The sequence below is a fragment of the Drosophila teissieri genome, chromosome 2R, assembly GCF_016746235.2.
Source record: "Drosophila teissieri strain GT53w chromosome 2R, Prin_Dtei_1.1, whole genome shotgun sequence".
NCBI lineage: Eukaryota > Metazoa > Arthropoda > Insecta > Diptera > Drosophilidae > Drosophila > Drosophila teissieri.
The window spans coordinates 5,488,553-5,500,999 of NC_053030.1; positions in this window are offsets into that span (position 1 = coordinate 5,488,553).

A 12,447-nucleotide genomic window follows, 5' to 3' on the forward strand; every position below is an offset into this window, starting at 1 on the left:
ATTTTCGTATTTGGCCAATTGTTTCAGGTGCTACTTGTGTGGCTTCGTGGATCGGCTTCTTCAGTACGGGTTACCCAATTTCTGAATAACCGAAACAAAGGGAAAGCCGAGACCTATTGACCGCCTGCCAATTTCACGTTAATAATACCCGTAAAACGAGCCAATCCCCTAATGAAGACCTCCGGTCCCAGTCCACCTGCTGGAACAGCCAGTTCTAGCAGTGATTCTGCGAAGAAGGAGAGAATAGCTAAGCCGTGACCAGGATGACCGGATCGAACCGTATTGTGCTCGGATGGGAGGGACGCGTGTGGTCGACCCATCGGCCCTGCAGACAAAAGAAAGCAAACACAGCAGCAGACAATAAATAAACAATGGATCTGTTTAAGGACTGCTACCTCATGTTCCCTAACCCCGTCCTTACCCACTGACTTTTCCTTACCCACAGGACATGCGTTTTAAATTTGTCGCCTGCATAAATTTTCCATCCGCCTTCGATTATTCTTTCGCATCCATTGTTGTCCTTTCTCGAGTGCGTGTTTGGCCTAACAAATTTCTAGCTAATGCCTATTTCCTTTCCCTGGGCTCGCCTTATCCTATCCAATATCCAATATTGTGTAAACAAATGATGGCCGTAGGTGTCGCCTTACAGTTTCCTCTGTCATACCATCCTTTCCCCTCCAGAAACTCTGCGTGTGTCTCGTAGATCATGTCTCAGTGGCAGCAGCCTGTTGGATTCGGTTCCGCCCATATCTCTTGGTATCGTGTACTTTCGAATTGGCTGGGATAAACACAATTTATGGAAATAGTAATTAAGGTCTTCAAATATTTGGAAATATCTTTCCAAAGCCTCAATTAAGTTAAGCGCTATAATGATTATTATAATAGGCGACAGAAATCAATTACTCATACAAAAATGCACTATAAGTTGACATAAGAAGTTGCGTAGAAAGAGTCCCAAATAAATGGGTATCTTTTACTCCATACGACTAGCACACTTTTAAAAATTCCAGCTTACTTGAGTCAGTTGATAGTTGCCGGCAGCTGTTCATGACCATTATCATTCTGTGTTTATCTGTCTCCGAATGCGGGTGAACCTATTGACACAATTGTTTTCGCCCAGAGGAGACCAGGGGTTGGACCTTCTTCCTTGGGACCTTTGACGGGCGGACAATTTGCGCCATTGTCTATCCCTGGGCTATTTTTAATTATTTGTATTATGTTTCAGTTGTCTCCGTTGATGCATTTCAAGTGTAGCCATAGCCTCAACCTCTCCACTTCCCCATAAATTTCTCCTCGTTAATGGCATTGGAAATTAATGTGCTGCTCGTTGAGGTTGGATAGATAGTTACATAGATAGATAGATGGCAGCTTTTCCAATATTTGCGCCTGCCTTGAGTTCGGGTTCACTTACATGGTGGTCTGTCACACTTATGAGGGATCTAATGCGGTTACTGTGTTAGGTCAGTTGGGTCAAGCACTTTCCCGAACGACTTTCCCTGCGGTTCCAGCTGCCCGAGTCTGAAGCATTAGATTTCAATTATCCAACCTCCACCGAATCACCATCCATTATTATCCACGGCCGTCTGGGAGGCTTAATGCCAAGCTAATACCTTTAAAATTGCCAAGAGCCATGGGAAGGAATTAGGCTTTATTGCCAGATAATTTCATTATTTAGCCAAAACATAATCAAATGTGCCCATATCCATATCCATATCCATCACCGCATCCACCCTACACACATCGTACAATTAATTTCATAAGCCTGTGAAAACGTGCCGAGGCAAAGGCAAAAAATCACACAAAAAATATATCTACCTAGCGGATCTGATAAACCAAGAGGTGCTAAAAAGGCGGAGGGTTGGGATTTTCGGGCAGGACCAAAAACGGTACAGAAATTATACATAATCCCGTCGTGCAATCAGCGTGTAAATTATAAGGGACGAAGCCTGTGCCAAAAGACCGCAAAACTTGCAAGCGGTCCTGAGAATAAAGTAATGCGAAATAATCCTCGGTTTGTTATCACACACACACCCGTACACAGAGCGAAAAACCTGGCCCAGCACGACGCTCGCCGTGTGCCACACAAAAGCCTAATATTGCCGTTCCGACACCGAGGGTCGGCGGGGAAAACTGGAAAATGCAAAGTGGAAAGCGGAAAGCGAAAAGCGAAGCCACGATATGGAGACAGGATATTTACACAACGTACAATATTTGCTTACCGTATGTGGGCGCCTCCTTTAATCTCGTGTATGTAATTCGAGCGTGGCAATAGATTTTGCACAGTGCGGTTCTTTCTCGTAAGGAAAGGATGAGTATAGATTCAGTGCTATATTCGGGCTTAAGAATGGTTGTATTTTCACAATACAATAATATAAGGGGAATAAGGGGAATTTAAATTTTACCACTTCTGTTTCAAAAATCATAAGAATCGAAATATATTGGATAGCAAGTATTCCATAGGTTATCGTACACCTATATGATATGCTGTACACTTTTGAAACGCACTGTAGGCCCGTACGTATGGCTAACATTGGTCCTCCCGCCAAAAGGGGATGATATATGGTGTTTGCGATGTTCTGGCATCGGTGAGAGACGATCAGATGTGGGCGGAGTTCGATAACAGGCGAGATATTTATTGAGCAACAAATTTAATTGGTGGTTAGAAGCGGTTTATCTTCAATAAAATGGCGCAACCGCAATCGATCGACTTAAATGAGTTTAATCAGAGGAGATCATTAGTGAGATAAGTTTTCAATTGATTCTGAGACGTCTTCAACTGCTGATTATGTGAGCTTAAAGGAAAACTAGCTTGCAATGGCTAACAATTAGGTAAATATATGTGAAGGTAGGAAATAAAAACAGAGCTCAAATAAAGAACAAAGCACCCACTTCAACTGGTTGGAACTTTGAACAATTTAAATTATACTCGAAACACACTTTATGGAATACCCTTCTAACAGGATTCATTTCATCAAGCAGTTCTCAGCAAGGATTTCCTCAAAGGATCCCCTCATTATCCGGTTAAGTGTAGAGCCTTCGACAGGCGTCGTATGGAGGAGGTCCTCTCTCTCACTTGGCCCGCTCGAATTGTAAGCCCTCTTTCATATTCCCCTCCCGTTTTTTGTCTGCAACAAAATCAGTTTATAATGGTTTTAATAAAAATTTTTATCTTTTGTTGGGCACACACACACACACATAGACACGCAAAATAAAACGAAGGCTGCAGAGGCGAGGCGATGAAAAGCCGCATTGTCATCAATTTTGCCTTTGAAAGGAAAAACACATTGGAGCGGACGAAGCGGAGAGGCTGACAAGGCAATATCCCTTTGCCACCCGTTTTTACGGCTTCATAGTTTATGTTGTGCACCATTTTTTTTAATTTATGCACAATTTTGCTCAGCCGTGAGTGTTTAGGATAAGGTTTTTGTGAGCCGGCGAACAACAAGTAGGTCATTGTCACTAAATAGTTGCGGCAGCACAGGCAATTGCCCATGGGTAGAACCTCTAAAAAATAAACCCATCCGGCCCTTTAAATCCGATTATGTGCGCATGCAACAATTTTAACAATTTGAACCATTTGGTGACCCTGCTGGCGAGAACCTGAAATGGATTAACGCTTCAATGGAAATTAATTTTCGGGGGAAAAGCGAGCCATACACCGAATCCTTTTCCAATCAATTGTTCACAACGGGGCCTGGTTTCGTGCCAAAGTTTCGTGTTTCGTCGCTGTCTGAAATTTGAGCTCGAGTAATTCTTCAAAACATGCCAGAAACAAGATACAAGATCCGAGACACCAGATACGTATTTATTCGAGCTCGCAAATCCGCTCACAATTCGTGGAAGAAAGATGTTAATTGAGTTATTCGAATGCACACACACCTTCAATGGAGCCCCGAAAAGTGAATCTTTTCTTCTAGTGGTGTTTTCCGCACTCGGAATTGGATTGAATTACATAGGATGACAGCTGTGTGCTTTATCGCTACTGATGGATTTATTGGATCTCAATTCCCCCCTCCCGGTTACCAAAGGTTAAACGGAATACTTCCCGGCTGTGACCTAAAACATATTTTTATTGAGATACACATACACTCCATGCACCATGACCATTCAGCATAAATATATTTGCACACAGAAAAAGTGCTTTCAGAGTCGAGAGGTCGAGAAGTCGAGCAACCGAGCAACCGAGCAACCGGCTACTGACTTCCAACTGTGCTGCTCCTTACCAATCTGTCTGCTTATCCATCTATGCAAAAGAAATAACTCGTGTACCGCAGCATTTTATTGATAAACTTCTGCCCACACTCCTCTCGGAAACTCCTCTTCCATTCCCACAAAAGGCCACACCTCATTGGACACAAACCAGCTACGTTCGGAACATGACCGCCCGCCTAGGACTCCCAACTTTTCCATCACTGCAGGCCAGAAAAGCCAGACCAAGAGAAGCCCGCTCCACTTTCCAACTCCGAATCCGTTTTTGCAAAAAACGAGAGGAATAAAATATAGTATTAATACTGAAGAAAAGTGCGTTGGGGTTTGAAAGTTTGAAACAGATAAGCAAACCATTAAGCCAGCCCTAATATAATCAATGCAAGTCTGAAATAAGCTTTATTTTCAGAGGTATTATTTTTTAAATACATTTTTATTAGCATTTCTATCCGCTAGGGATGAAAATATATTAGATTGATTCATAACTAAGACAAAACTAAATTGCATTAACCCATAAATTTGAAATTCTCATCAATTTGGAAAGTACGCAGATTCCATTTTATATTTTCACGATGGGCCGTAAATTTGCTCAATAAGTGCCGAGCTCAAACTTTATGGCCGTGGGTCGAGGTGGGGGAGCAGCTGGAGGGGAGCCAATTGGAAGACACCTTTTTTGAAATTGAATCGGACGTGAGCCAAAAAAATGCAACACCAGTATAAATACGATGGCGAAGTGCTCCGTGGAGATGGAAAACGGGGACAGAAATGATTAACTGCTCAGCTGCAAGCCGGGCGAGAACGAGTAATGCGAATAATGTTGTCGCAGTCGGGTAGCTGCAAAAGAAAAATGAATTTAAATCAATAAAGTAAAATATATATACACACCGTTGGCTGCTGACTGTTGGATGTTGGCTGTTGGCTGTTGAGCGCTGAATGTGTCTCAAGGAGTTTCAGCCGAGAAAAACTAATGAGCAGTGCCTACACGTTTATGGCCAAAAGCCAGAGGCAACTGGCAGGTGGCAGGTGGCAGAGTAGCAGAGTGGCAGAGTCGCCTAGAAAGGCCAGTACGTGAGCCAGATCGTTCTCCTCGGCTCCCAAGGAGTGTTTAATTTATGCGCCGCATATGTCGCCGTACGACAGAGTTTCCAGGTATATGTATCTTCATACAGATACCATACTCGTGTGTGCCTGGAGAGCTGCGACCCGCTTCTCCGTTTCATTGGGCACGTAGAAGGGGCCAAAGCCGGGTTTCTGGAACCCCAGAACTAGACCAGCGCAGAGCGGACCTGGGCCAAAAAATTTAATTAAATTGCCGTTGCGAGCGGCACCATTACGAGTATTATTGTTTGTTATTGGCGCTCTCTGGCCACCGTTGCTCCCCTTGGCCATCTGCATTCAGTTTGCTGGCAAGCTGGCTTGCCGGAAAGTTGCCATAAACAAGTTGCCAGAATAAGCGGGAAACTTCGACTCAGATTACTGGGGTGTTAAACAAGTTTGCACAATGATAGTTAAATAAATTTAATTAGTGGAAAATATGATCATAATCCGCACTTCAAATTTATATATGTATATAAGTGTGCTGAGGTTCTAACAATAGGAGCCCTATCTGTTTTCAGCCCGATGATTGATTCGTAATGGTTTTAGAACATATTTAAACGTTTTTCACACCCAGCCTCAGAGAAGCCTCATTATTCTCCGACCGCATTCAATAATCATACAGAGTACGGGCTATAGAAAGGGGATAGAAACTGGACATCCTGTCCATGCATGGCACTTAGCCCCAAGCCGCCGGTCCAGTGAAGCCCCAAAAAGAGAGGGTGCCTTAAATTATGCCAATGATTTGTTGCATAAAACCAAGTGGCAAGTGGCAATATGGCAGCAGCAAGTGGATGCCCCAAAAACGGAACCCCCAGCCGGCAAATTGTGCAACTGCAGTCGGCCAAAAGCCAGTGCTAAACCGAACCGAAGCTGAAGTTGAAGCCAAAAATCCAGGGGCTGGGGCAGAAGCAGGCGCAGTGGCAGTGGCAGATTCGAGCCAAGTCAAGTAGAGTTAAGCCCCTCCAACTTGTGCCCCTTTCTGGCCGTGCTGATTTTGGCAGCAAGTGGCATGGCCACATTTGTCGGTTGAATGGAGCTGCACCACCCACCCACTGCTCATTCGTCCTTGTTTCGAGTCTGCATAATTTTTATTCGAAGCCTTGGCAACGTTTCTGTTCTATTCGAGTTTGCCCATCTGCCGACCATCCTCCTTCGGGCTCAAGTTTGGTTCCAGTTCCGGCCATCCAGCCATCCAGCAATCCAGCCATCCAGCCATCCAGCCACCCAGCCATCCGACATCCTGGCTTTGGACCGACAGCATCGGTAATGGCCAAAAGGCAGCCGCATTGCATTGACAATGGCAAATGATTAAGTTGCTTATTCGACAAATTGATGTAGCGTTCGCTGCATCCCAAAGAGGAGATGTATGTGTGTGTGTTTTTGGCTCTGGGAGTCCGTATTTCGCCGATATAATGGCTTGACTGTCGCTGCTTTGTGCAATTGTTTCAAGCTGATGCCAATGGGGAAATCTGTGTGGTGAATCTGTATATAGCTGGATTGGGAAACATCACACAAAATTACACTTGAAGGGCGGTAGAAAGACTAGAACAAACTAAGCTTGGTAAGCACTAACTAATTACGGTTTGGCAAGTTTAAAGCCATTTTTGACAAATTATTAAGCTCTAAAAACATACAAGTGGAGATATAAGAAAAATGGTTGCTATCTTACTGACCAACATATCCCAGAACCCATACAAGAAACCGATTTATCGACGTTGACAGAGACAGCAATTCGAATAACACCAGTTCGACAGCGCTTGATTAAGCCAAGTTTATAAATCACAAGAGTGAAACTTGTCACTGGTCGCTTTAAGTTGAGACTCTCAATCCCAATTCCCCCTCCAATCGCAAGTTCAGCCAGTGTTTTATGGGCCCTGACTGCAGAATTTAGCGTCAACACAAATAACCAGCAATAACCCACCGAGTTGATTCTCGCCGGGAATCGTACATAGGCAGCCTGCCATACTTGCGACAATTAATCACACGGCGTCCGGCATATGTGGGAAATTTTCGGCCAACTTGCAACTTGCTAAAGGGAAACTCACAGTACTCGCAGTGGCCATGTTGAAATGGGAAATGGGAAATGGAGGTGGATGAGGTGGATGCTCGAAAACAGTTTGCGATGAATAATGACAATTGGCAGAAAGTCAAAGGCAAAGTCAAAGGCGCCAAGCGACGAAAAGTGGCGGTGCAAAATGATAAATTAATGCAGGTGGTGTCGCCTTTTTCGGTCGAAAAGGGAAGGCAGAAAGGCTAATCGATTGACAACGTTGGCAAAAAGTGGAAAAAGTTTTTAATGAATTTTCAAAGGCGTTATAATCAAAAGGAAGGCGAACTTCCTACACAGTTCGCTTCCGTGAAAATCCTCCAACCACTCGAAAAGATAGACAGTCTGCGACTGGAGGCACGCCCGAGTAATTCAATAAAACTTTGCGACAAATGAAGCGGTAGCTGGAGTTGAAGGCTACACAATAAAAATGTGAGGAACAGTTTTAAATGGCAGAGGAAGAAAGAAATGGTAACACCGAATTTAAAGAAAATACACAATACATACATAGTTTATAAAAGAGATACCATAACTTTATAACTTTACTTGTGTTTACTTTAATTGTGTTTTTTCATCATTTTTTTTTTCTGAGTGCAGCTGAAGTTGGCTAACCGTAACTCCAATCAGGCGATAGCTGGCAAATGAAAATCATTTCCTTCCACGTCATTATTATGTATTTTAAGCCAACTCGCGATGGTTTTCACTTTTCAACCATTGGATTTGACTCATCGACACGACTACAGCTGTAGATACAGATACAGATACAGCCAGAGATAGAGCCACAGATACAGATGCAAATACTCGGAAGATACATATATGTATATGTATGCATGAGTACTGAGATACAGCCCTTCGTTACACCACCGAGCAAACGAAATTTTCCTTTGGCGTTTGTCTGGCGTTGTATGCTTTCCGTTTCCGCTTCCTTGGCCGTTTGCAGTTTTGTTGCTGACGGTGCTGCCTCTCACTCGCTCCGCTTTCCCGAAACTCCTTTCCCATTTCCCATTTCCCAGCGACGGCGGCAATTTGGAGAATTTTTCACATAAAAAATAATAAGAAAAGTTGTATGCTAATGTTGTTCTCTGTTCTGCTCTGGTCTGTTCTGTTCGCTCGCTGCTTCGTTCCGCTGCGTGTATTGGATGAAAAAGAAAATAAAAGAAATTGAAAAACAATTTTTGCATTTGGCATTTTCTCAGCGGGCGGGAAAATCGGTTAGGGTCGAGTGGAGAAAGTGGCTTAAGAAGAGCGCAGCTCTCCAGCTTAAAACTTACACACTGACTATAGCCATTCTTTAACCCCAGTGGATACTTAAATTTAAAACCACTTTAAAACACGCAATTGCTCTAGGCATGCAACAATAAATAATTAAACTACGCTTTAAAGTTAACTAACTAATTGAACAGAAAATACAGAGTGATTGTCGCTAGGACCTTTAAGACTAAGTTTAATCAGATTAATAGTGAACATACAAAACTATAAGTTTTATAGTTTACATTTACATCGCATTCGCATCATAGTGCCTTTCCTCCACTTATTGCCCGTGACAACCGCAGAAGAAATTAACCCTAACTCTTTCAAAAACCCTTTCATTCAACCACTGCCTCTGCTCCTCTTGAATTAAATCTTTAAAAGTAATTCCAAGCGACGAACTTCATCAACTTTTTAATTAGTTTTGCAATCGAAAAAAAAAACTTTTTGAAGAGAGCCGCGCTGATGCAACAATCATAGGATTCGTACCAGAAGCAGGCAAACTTTGGCTCATAATTTCAAAGGTAAATATTTATTTTTCAGCTAATGCCCCGTGGCCATAATCAACAGCTTGAACCTGCCAACCCAACCGCACTGAACCAAACTGGACCGCGTCGCGCTCTCGACAAAGTAATCAATTTTTTTGAGGACATTCCAGGCCCCGACCGACTTTGGCAAAGTTGGGATGCAGTTGGCCAAGCCATCACCAGAACTGATGCCTACTCCATACCGGTGGGTCAAGCCAATTTTAGCTTTATTTAAGGCTAAATACTCTTAGATGTCAAGGAAAAGGATTGTTTTAAACTTGTATTGTATGATATCACGCTTAATTAATACGCGATAATGTAAATTAAAATTTGCATAGAGATGATCTAGTTTAACAAAGGAACGATTCAATAGATTTTAGATTTAAGTGATGTTTGAAGGATGCATCCTGCATAGGTCAAATCTTAGTGGTACAAGTTCTAAATAATTCGAATTTTAAAATAGTGATAGTAATAGTAAGTCCAAAAATAGTTCTGTTCGTATGTCTTAACGGTTCTGTATAATTTGTACTAATTGGCAAGTATCAATATTAAATACAGGACTTGGTTATTTATGTTTTATATTTCAGACTCGGTTTCGTTTTCAGCTCAAATATTTTAGCTCTTGTATATAGGCGGGCCAATCAAGGCCGTCAGCACTGGCAACTAGTCATCAACCCACGCCAGCCCATCCAGCGAAAAGTTCAGACGTCAGGTAGCCGCAGGGAGTGGAGAACAGTAAGCAACTGGGGAACATGGGGATCATGTGGAAGGACGACGGACGCTGGATGGGGCATGGCCGATGGCATCCCAAATGGCACCCAACGGACGCCACTCTCGCTGACTGAGGACCGAAATGTCGCCCCACTCTCACTCACTCTTGTTTTCCCCGCATTTCCACTTTTCCGCTTTTTCCGCTCACCGGTTGCTGGTGTTTTATGGCATTGGGCGGGGGTTTCCCCATTGCCGATGCAGAAAACTTTTCCAGCAGGCTAAAAAATTGAAATGCTGCCTCACGTGCCACCAAATTTTTTATATTTGTTGATTTTTGGCTTAGAGTGTTGACCGAAAACAAAGTTCCAGTTGGCTTTTGTTTTTCAATTTGCAGTTTTTTTTCCATACCCTCTTTTTTTGCGATGGTTTTCATTTGCCGCCCATTTTTCGACTTCGGTTTCACTAGCTAGCTAGCTTTTGACGTACCAATGTGGCTTCCATTTGTTTTGGACGGACTAGCTCACCTTTTCTGCGCTTTTAATAACTTAATATCCTTTGTACGCCCCCCGGTATTCCGTAGTTTAATTTGATTGAAACGCAACTATTCGAGTTCGATTCACCGATTTTGGGCCCTTTGATTGGGTTCCTTTTGACTCCATAAATCTTTTTAGACCGCAAGGCGATTTTTATGGATATTAACTGACTGCTGGCAATTTGTTCGAAAAGTCAAAGGGATGCGCTTTTTCATCGGTGTCACTCGAGTCACGAGTTCGCTGCTCTTTCATCGATATCACTTTGAAGTTTTGAACTTTTAAGAGTTAGTAAAAAGTTTTTTGTGGGATTGGTTTTTTCTGCGTTGCAGATTGGCCACAAAGTATTTTTTGCGATTTTTTTATATTACTAGGTGCTTGAGTTTACAGTTGCGCATTTAACTATTTAAATTGTATTTATAAAGAAGATTTTGTTGGGCCTCACAATTTTGTTACTATTGAATTGGTTAAGGAAGTTAAATTGCTTTTTTAAAAGCTTTAGGGCTATAAATGATTCAAAGATTATGGTCGTTCTATACGAGAACCAGAACGAATAGAACACTTTTTAAAATGAACTAAATTTATGCATAAGCAGGAGATTTGTGACTCAGTATAAGCTACTTTCCTGGAAGACGCGAGTCCTTGATGGTCGCGTACTTATTAGCTTTCGATTTGCGTGGTGGCTTTAGCCAAGTGCCCCGGCTGGGGGCACGTGCCAACGAGCAGCCCACTCGGAGCAGCTCTAACGGACCCAAGGAGGAGGATCCAAGAGGAGGCGGACTAAAACTAGTCTTCCCTCGTTGATGGTGTGACGGGCATATTAAAAAGAACGCTGCCAACATCATGTCCCCAGCATGACGTGCCAAAAACTAAGTAGTGTCAGCATGGCAATCAAAAGGCATGCCATGACCTGGTACCTGGTCCTTCCACTCGCCCGTCTACAATTCACGTGCCGGTGTGCGGGAAAGGACCTTACCTGTGTCAGTACAGTGGATAGTCCCTAAGGAGACCTTTTAGGACAACTAATAGCTAATAGATACAATACATCCGTTGATTTTTGACAATTAATTCAAGAGACCAAACAAATGAATCACAAAGAGATGAGAGGCATTGTTCAGCATTCCAGTAATGAGAATGCTATATAAATAGGTAAATGAGTGATATGCATGTTAGAGATCAATTATAAATGTTTCCGCATGCTCGAGACAGTTGCCATTATCGGGCGACACCTGTAGTGAGAGGTAGGAAACATTGCCTACTCTCAAATAGGCAGTTGGCATTACATGCTTTTGTGCTGCAAAGAGATTGGTTCGGCTGCGTTGGGTCTGGTTGGACTTACTCGGGGCTTGGGGATGGGTTCCTGGGTGGTTGGGGAATGGAGAATGGGGTCTGGGGTCTGGTGTAGGTGGTAACCAAACAACACATTGCTCTTAGAGTGCGTTGTTTTAGGCTAAGTGACGGGCGTGGCCCGACTCAATGAGAATGCCTTACTTACCACAGAGCATTGCTCGTTCCATTTCCCCTGTGCCCACTTCAGAAAAGAGCCAGCATTTGGTTTTGTTTTTAAATATTATGCACGGACGTTTATTGAAATCGTTTTCTTTTGTGTCTCTGCCATAGAAAACCATAAGAGTAACTTAAGAACTAATGCAAACTGCTTAAGTATATTACACAAAAACTTACAACTCGAGACTGCACTACAAGGGGCGGTAACTTAGGGTTAAGGATATTGGGTCGGCTGTGCACTAACATTAGATAAATATTTCGAGTTCTTACTAGCACTACGGTTCTTAGACATAAACACACACTTGAATACATGTACATAGATATATGTATCGGTATCGTATTGGTATCCCACTATAATGGCAAACTTGCAACGCTCTCTGTTAAACTACGACATAATTGTTGGGACCTATCCTAGCACTGGTTTTTTGTGGGCTTTTGTGGGATTTAATGGATCTGTTTTAGCTACGATTCGTATATCAATATTTGCTATTTATTTAAATTCATTGTGGAGTTTTCAAGGGGTCTCTTAGGATCAATTTTACTGGGCCTTGGCTCTACTTTTCCAGAGATCGTG